Here is a 9132-nt window from a genome sequence, read left to right on the forward strand (position 1 = left end):
GCCCTACTCTGCGACGCCACCACCATGTCGTCGACATAAGCGTACACATTCCTCCCAAGCATTGGCGCCAGGACCTTATCCATTAGCCTCTGGTACGTGGCGCCCGCATTTTTCAGCCCGAAGGGCATCACCTTATAACAGTAACTGCATGTCTCCGTCATGAATGCAGTTTTGCTCTCGTCCCTTGGGTGCATCTTGATTTGGTTGTACCCTGAGAAGGCATCCAGGAAGCTTAACACCTTGCTGCCCGACGCGCTGTCCACTAAGGCGTCGATGCTGGGCAACGGATAGGAATCCTTTGGGCACGCCTTGTTCAGGTCCGTGAAGTCAACGCACATTCTCCACTTTCCGTTCGCCTTTTTCACCAAGACGACATTGGCGAGCCACTCAGGGTACTGAATCTCCCTAATGTGGCCAGCACTCAGCAGTTTCTGCGTTTCGTCTCTCACCACCTGTTGTCGTTCCTCATTGAACTTCCTCCTTCTCTGACGCACGGGGCGGACCGTGGCGTCCATGCTGAGGTGGTGACACAGGAAATCAGGGTCGATGCCTGGCATATCCGAGGCGGACCATGCGAAGGCATCCAGGTGGCGCGAAATCACTTCTACCACCCCTTCCTGTTCTTCTGGGCTTAGCGAGCTTCCTAACCTGAAAGCTTTGCCGCCAATCTCCCTTTCTATGGCGTTAGCTGCAGGCTGCTCCCTGCTATCATCTTCAACGGACGCCGCCTCTTCGACAGGCGCCGCCTCTTCTACGGGCGCCGCGTCGTCAGGGCCTTCCTCCATTGGCACACCTGCCTCGGGCCTCGCCCTCTCTGCTATGGCCGCTTCGGGCGTCAGCCCAACGAGCGTCGCCTCAACCATCGTCGTGTCCGCTCTTGGCGGACGTTCGTACACCATAAACACGCCTCTTTTCGTCTTCAGGCTGTTTTCATAGCATTTCCTCGCCTCCTCCTGGTCGGACCTGATGACTATCACCCGGCCACTGAGGTCCGGTAGCTTCATCTTCATGTGACGGGTGGAGGACACTGCACTCAGACGGTTGAACGCCAGTCTGCCCAGCAAAATATTGTAGGCAGAATTGGCGTTCACGACGAGGTACCGAATGCTCTCTGTACGGGAGGCCTCTCCGTCTGTGAACGTAGTCCTCAACTCCAGGTACCCCCGGACCTCTACCTGGTTATCCCCAAACCCATAAAAACATCCCGTATAGGGACTCAGCAGATCGGGGGACAACCGTAACTTATTAAAGGTCGACAGAAACATGACGTCTGCCGAGCTTCCTTGATCAACAAGCACTCTGTGGACCTTCCTTCCAGCTGTGTCAACTGAAATGACAACGGGATCGTTGTCGTGGGGCACCACATCTCGGAGGTCTCTTCTTGTGAACACAATATCTGACTCCCAGGGCTCCCCCGAGAGCCTCTCTTCGATTGAATTCACCCCCCTCGCGTATTTCTTCCGCTGGGAGGCGGTGGGTCCTCCGCCGGAAAAACCTCCAGCAATGGTGTGGACCTCGCCAAGCACAGGCATCTCGTGTGCTGGCTCATCTGCCGGCGGCGGCAGGGTGGCGGTCGTGGTGGAATCTGCGACAAAATCTTTCAAAAACCCAGTCCTCACCAGCTCATCTAGCTGGTAGCCCAACGACAGGCAATTATCAATTTGGTGCCCGAAAGCCTCGTGAAATTCGCAGCAAGAGTCTTTGCGGGGCCCTAACACCTTGTCGGTCTTCACCGATCGCCTCAGCTTCTCGGCTATGTTGGGTACGGCGATCAAATCCTTCAACTCAACTACGAAGTTATACCTCGCCGGTCTTGCTCTTTCTCTGGCGGGGCGTTCACCTCCTGCGGGGCCCCGGGGCTGGGGCTTTCTGGCTTCGTAGGGGCGTCTCGCCTCTGGCTTCTTTCTCCCCGTCGTGGTCTCATTGACTCGGACGGGTTGAACTCGCGTTGGTCCCCTCGGGCGTGAGGGCACGGCGCTGGTGCGCTTCACACATACCTCCCCTTCCGAAGCAATATGCTCTACCGCCCTACGCCGTAATTCAGCGAAAGTCCTAGGGCGATTGCGGATAATAGATTCTCCAAAGGGGCCGGGGCATACGCCCTTCACGACCTGGGCCCCGAAGCGATTGATATACTCCTTCAGGGTCTCCCCTTGATACTGCTTCACGTCAAACAGGTCGTAAGAGACCGGCGGCGGGGCCTTGTTGGCCAAATACTGTTCTCTGAATAACCGCGACAATTGGCGAAAAGACGTGATGTGGCCCTCGGGGAGGCTAATGAACCAGTCCATAGCCATCCCGGTCAGGGTGCTCATGAAGAGCTTGCACTTGGCAGCATCAGAACCGCCTATCAGGACCATCTGCGTGTGAAATGAAGCCAGGTGCGTCTCTGGGTCCTCCATCCCGGTGAAGATCACCTTGGGTCCCGCGAACGTGTTCGGGATCGCTGCGTCCAGGATCTCCTGTGAGAAAGGAGTGGAAAACTCCCTTGGTGGGGACTGGTTCTCCGTCTCGTCATGCCCAGGCCGCCTCCTATCGTTTCTCAGGCCCTGACGCAACTCCTCATTCACACGGTGGAGCTCTTCGTTCCGCTCATGCGAGGCGTCAAGGTCTGCCTGCATGCGCTCCTGCTCCATTTTCGAATCCGCCATGTCCTGCTGCAGCCCCCTCATTATTTCCAGAACCTGCTGCATGGATAGGTCTGCTGGGGCTGCGCGCGCTGCTCTTCGTCTGGTGGGGGCCATTGTCGCTCCAAACTCCTTCACCGTTACTGTAATTTGATTAACCTTCTCGAACTTGTGATGGGACTGATGTTTTATATCGGCCCCACGGTGGGCGCCAAATGTTCTGTCCGGTTGACCGGGACGTCTTCGTGCGCGACCTCAACCGTCAGCTAAGGACTCCTTCCCACTGATTGCCTGTGAATTCCTGCAAAAAAGAGGACAAAGAGGCGCCCTAGCAGCCGTTTGCACTCCGACGCTCAAGTCAGCCAGCAAGAAACACCAAAAAACTGTCCACCCACGTATCTGAGCACCGCGTGTGGCACTCTGAAGGTGGTAAAAGAACTGTGTATATGTGTGTGTGTTGTCTCCTTCGGGCAAAAATGTTCTCCAGTCACTTGTACGTAATCTCAAAGCACGGGCAAGCAACAAGAGAGTTTCTCGTAAATTTGCCAAAAGTTCCAACCCTTTTTCCGACATTCCCAACGCTATTTAAACTGCCCCATCATTTAAAGCGCCTTAAAGCGCTTTTAATCTCTAACGTAACGCACTCATTAAAGCGCTTAATTACGAAACGTAGCGCATTTAAGACGTTGAAACGCTCAGGAGCCCTAATAGTACCAGAATGCTCGAAAGGGAAACTGTATTGAATATCTTTAATTACCTGGCACCTGACTAGAGGGTGTTTCTATTCTGGCATGGCTGTCGTACACGTGGAGGGCCTCACGACGCCATGACCCCATCTGGGGGCGTTTCTACCCATCTGGGGACGTTTCTACGTGTGAGTCCTCCTGCTTGGGAGTACTACTGCGCTAGGGGTGGCTTTTTGGGTGCCAACTCATGCCCCCAAGTATCTAGCCACTTACTCTGAGAGCGTATCTGCCTTCCTCTCGCACCCTGCACCCGGTTATCCTGGGCGTGACCTTCCTCTTGGGTCGTATCTGTCCCGAAGGCGTCTCTGGGGCGGCAGGGGTACTTCACGAGTCAGGCTGCCCTTCACTGGTACTATCACTATGGCCTTGAAGCCACCTTTTCCTTCTCTTTATCACTTTCCCGAGATATCGGGTCCTGAGGCTTTCCCACGGCGTCGCTCCCTCCATGGTCTTTCCTACCCATGGGTATCGGGGAACCATACTGTGATTTGCCTTACTTTTACACTGTTTGATCTGGCCACGCCCTGGCTAGGCGACGCCTCCACCCAGGCGACGCCTTGTCTTGGCGACGCCTTGCCTTGGCGACGCCTTGCCTTGGCGACGCCTTGTCCTATCTTGGCGACGCTTCCTCCTGGCGTCTCTACACCTGGGCGACACCTTGAGTTGACTTTGACTTTCCAGTCGTTGACTTTGACTTAGTCAACGCCCTGATACGGGACGGTACAAGACTAAAGCTTGCCCCCTACTGCCCTTGTGGCGTTTTGATGACATGCCATCTTCTGATCGATTGACGTGACATTTCTGTTCGTCGGCGCAACGTACCCTCAAGGGCTCTGACGATGTGACATTCTCTGAGTGATATAAATGACGTTTTAATCCGTACCTTTACCTCGCGACACGTGGCCCACTCACGAAACGCTTGCTTTACTGCTTCAATCATGAGGCTCGAGTCTTGAAAACCCCGCATCTCAACTCATTGTCTCTGCTTCTTTCGTATCTCTCTCGCACTATTCACCTTCTTTCCAAGAACTTCTTGCCCCACGTTCTTTCTTTGCGACCCTTCTCTTTGTTGCGTTACTGAACCCTTGACCCCCAGTTTCTTTACTGCCAGTGCACACTAGGATGTCTACCAATCCATCTTTCTCCCGAGTAAGTTACAAGGATCTCTATCCCTGGGCTTCGAGTGAACTACTCGACGAGTACTCTTGCTTACTTTCTACCAGGGCCCTGAGGGAGCACGTGGGGGAAGCATGCTCCTACGACCATCGTGCCTTCGCAAAGAGGCACGATGATGACATCGTCGTGCTCCCTTGCTCCATGGGGGAGCCGGTGTGCGGGGATGAACGATCCAATAACGGGGTCCCCTTTTTCTATTTCTATCAAGTAGTTTTTAAGTGCGTCGGCGTACGCCTTCCCTTTTCCAGGTTCGAGAGGGAGTTGTTAACGGAGATGAACACCGCTCCAGCCCAACTGTACCCTAACAGTTGGGCCTTCGTGAAGGCCTTTGACATTTTGTTTGGCTTCCTTGGATGTGCGCCTTCTGTGGACATTTTTCTTCACTTCTTTGAGGTGAAGAGGCAGAGAAACAATCTTTGGGTAACTCTTAGCAATGTCCCTGGTAGGATTCTTTTGACTCCTTTTCAGCAAGCCTTCACAGGGTGGAAAGGCAGGTTTTTTAAGGTATACTGCTCCAGTTTGGTGCCTTCTGCCCTGGACGGCTTTCCTTTGTACTGGACAAAGGACGCCAAAGCTTTGAAATCTAAACCCCTTAAGAAACTGTCTTCAAGGGATCAGGAAGTGATCCTGCCTGTTGACCGGAGCGCTGGAGAATGCCTCGTCAAAGGATCGACGTGCGCACCGCTTATCACCTTCGTTCCTCCTCTGGATCTACTTCAAGAACCTGCAAAGAAACGACACGGCGCCGCTGCGGCCGATCGCACTCCGACGCTCAAGTCAGTGGCGGTATCACCAAATACTAAGAACTAGAACCGTGCAAAAACTCTCTCTCACAACAGCTCTGTCACTCGCAAGCGTAAAGTGTATGAACTGAACGTGCGTACCTCAGAAAGTTCGTTAAGAGCTCTTATATACCTGGTGATTTTCTCTCTCCTGGCAGTTACAGACTTGGACACGTGGCTCGTATCCAACTGTACACGTGCCATCATCTGGAGGCTCCCTGACTTGGCGCTGCTTCTACTCTCATTTTGGCTAAGTTACCTATGCATGGTACTGCCCAGTGCATAGCTAACTCAGGAGTGCGATCTCTACTGAAACTGGCGAGTTAGGGCCTTCATACACCTTCCCTGTGGTCTCGCCGGCCGCCTTCATAATCTGCTTCTCCTTCATCTTCGGCGATGTGCTGGTTCTGGCGATCTCCGACTGCTTGGTCGCCTGAGTCTGCATCTGGCGACTTCATCCTCAGCCTGGCGATCGCCTATTCTGGTAAGCTGGAGATCGGAACACGCCAACTTAACAATCGGCGACTACACGTGCCTCCCGACTTCCTTCCTAACTGCCAACCTGGCGCCTTGTCAACACGCCCATACTGTAGCAGGGTGCCACGTCATCATACCCGACCACCAGGGCGGTACAGGAAGCTTGCAAGATCCTGGCGGGTGTTGGAGGATTTGATGCGGCTGCTTTAATAAGCTTGGAATATAATGTCGAGCTTCTGAAAATATATATATGTGTGTGAGGCTTTTTCATGACCTTCCCGCTTCTTGTTATGATTCCACTCAGAGATACTTTGTTTCACGTATGTCTCTTACTATACTTTACTCCTTTCTTTCAAGTAGGTTCAAAGTTAAACGATCATCAGAGGACTCTTCTGACTCGGGCTTTGCGGTTTGGAGACGGGGCCTTTTCGTCGCACTGCTTGAAGCCTGGGGCCCCTGACGAGTGATGTGCTCTTGCTTTTTGTGTGGATATCTAGGACGTGTATAGGATTAAAATTCCATTTTGCAAATGCTACAAACTTCGTCTGTAACCCTAACATTGGTTCTGCACTTTTATTTATGCCGAAATGCTATTTAAATTATCTTGCATGCCTGTGTTCTTTGTCATGCCGTGCACGTCATTCTGATATTGCCTTTACGCTTGGCGTGAATTCCTTAGACTTTGTTTATGGCTCTGCTCGGCCTTCGCTTTTGTGAGGGATGCCTTCCTGTTTGAACCGTCTTGTTTGAACCTTCCGCATTATCGTGCCCGAGCTCATTTGAGACGGTGGGCGACATACTGCTCGCAGCGGTGTCAGACCGCCTAGCTCTTCGTTTGACGACGACCCGTCGGCGGTCGTGCACACTTCGCAGACCGCCCCTTCGCACTACCCGATCACGTCATCGCCCTGGGTGACTCGAGGAGGATAAGTTTAAACTTCGGCGACCTACGTGGCTTCGCGCGCTAATGCGCACGCCGGTTACTGATTTGACACTTCACCAACCCCCTGCCATCAAATGACACGTGGATTCATCAACGGTTGTTATTTCGTGTCGTTTGCGCTTCCCATAACTTTCGAAATTCTAAACTTCTCGTGCCACCCTACTGTTACATTATCTTCCTGCTTTACTTTCAAACCTTCGATACGCTCTGGTGAACGCTTCGACTCCCCAATCATCATTTCCTCGTACACTCCTTTGATCATAAAAAGGTAAACCCTTCATTACTTCGTTGGTGCTCACCGCATTTTGATCAACTTGCATCATCCCTTAACTGTTCGACGCATACATTGTGGGCTGTTTGTTCTTTGTCTTGCTTTTTTCCCTGCGCCTCTAGGTTTTCTTTCCCTTTCTACGACCCTGTTGTTCATGCTGCTTTCCCTTCCTATTCTTCGAATCGGATCATTCCTTTTAGCAATCCTCTGCCTTCCTTTTCTTACTTTCCTTTCGTCTTTCCTGCAGTTCTCGATGGCTCGTACAGGTGCCACCCCCGCCCCTTCTCGAAACCTCCTTCGAAATCTCGCAAACAACCTTCGTCAGGAAACCCCTTCACGTCTCGTAACCCACCTAGAGATCTTGGCATCCTTTCAAACCGGGCTCAGAGACCTGCGCCCTCTCGTCCCAACCAATCGCAATCAACTCCCCCGCAAACTAACGCCACCGCCCGCCCCATTCCTGATTACAGACTGTTGTATTCCTGGGCTCCTCCAGCCCTGCTGAATGAGACTTCCTCGATTAACTCTGAGGCTGACGTTCTTCGCTTGAGAGATAAGACCCACCTGACATTCCATAAGGAGCATGATGACAAGGTTGTTATTCGTCCTTGTCCTCGCGGGGAACCCGTTTGTACTGATAGCGAGGGCAACGATGGTCACCCTTTCTGCTTTGTTTACGCATCCGTGTTCAAGAAGGTTAAGCTCAGGTTCCCCTTTACTCGCTTTGAGAGGGAACTTCTTAATGAGCTTTATATTGCCCCTGCCCAGCTGCATCCCAATGGCTGGGCGTTTGTCAGGGCATACCAAATTGTTTGCGCACATTTAGGCCATCCAGCCTCTGTAGACGTGTTCCTATTTTTGTTTGAGGCCAAAAACTCCGGGGACCGCTTATGGGTAAGTTTTAATGGGATTGCTGGGAGATCCATCCTCTCCATTTTCCAACAATCTTATAAGGATTGGAAGGGTAAGTTCGTTCGCGTTTGCTGTAATGACCAGAGTCCCACACTTCTCGATGGGTTTCCCTTGTACTGGGTTGACAAGGGAAAAAAGGATTCTCAGGATCACTTTCGGAAGGCTAGGAGTCCAGAGAAGATGGGGGAGCTCGATAGACACCTGTGCCACTTCTGGAAGGAAGTTACCTCGACCAATACCACCTTACCTACCTCTTCAATCATCAAGTTCGAATTTTATGAGAGTCAACTAGACTTTTACATAGGTCTGTTCCTCCACTCCACCTGGATTTTTCTTCCTGTGCCAAATATGTTTTACTTCTTTACTAAGTTTGTTCGCATTACATATCCTGCGCTTACCTTTGCACTGCTAATTATCTGTGTCTGTAATTGTATTGATTTGTGGACATCGATCACTTCGTGCAGACACAATGCTGGGAAAAGATCATATGGCTAGGCTGCGTTCCGTAGTCAAACGCCACAAACTCGCCGTGGGCTCTCAAACCGTTCCGAATTTTGTGGCGGAAGCCGCTGTTGCCCGAGGCGAGCTTCCTCCCGTGGGCTCATCTTCCCTTATCGCCCCTCCTGCCCCTTTGAAGAAGAAGCAGCCGCCAAAGAGGGCCAAGAGGAAGAATCCCATAATGGTGTCGGATGAGGAGGATGACGAGAGCACTGAAGATGGGCTGATCCGCAAAAGGAATAGGGCAACCGTCGCCGAGCTACCCGCAAACGAGAGTACGGGCCCAGATTATGCGGAAAATCCCCCCAGCGTCTCTACACCCTTTGAGAGTGCTAGGGATGCTTTACCGTCAAACACCTCAACTGCTGGGGGCATTCCGGAGCAAACTACGGACATTCGGCGGTCTCCCCAACCTGTAGTGGAGCCAGACGTGTCGCCGCCGCGCCCTGATGTTCCCCTGGTTGTCCATATTTATGAGGGCAGCGACGAGAACCAACCCATGACCCCTCTTCCAATCCCTGCTCTTCCAGCCCCTATCGAGGAGGTCTTGAAAGCCCACGCCGCTTACCTTAGCGCTATGACCACCGAGTGCGTAGAGAAACGCCTTCACCAGATGATGGGCGAGGCTTTAAGGGACTCCTTGGCCCAGTATAAATCCGAAGTTGGTGTTGCGAAGGACCAAGTCCAACAACTTAAGCGT

This window comes from Phaseolus vulgaris, chromosome 5 (genome assembly GCF_051622355.1).
Source record: "Phaseolus vulgaris cultivar YP4 chromosome 5, ASM5162235v1, whole genome shotgun sequence".
Classification (NCBI taxonomy): domain Eukaryota; kingdom Viridiplantae; phylum Streptophyta; class Magnoliopsida; order Fabales; family Fabaceae; genus Phaseolus; species Phaseolus vulgaris.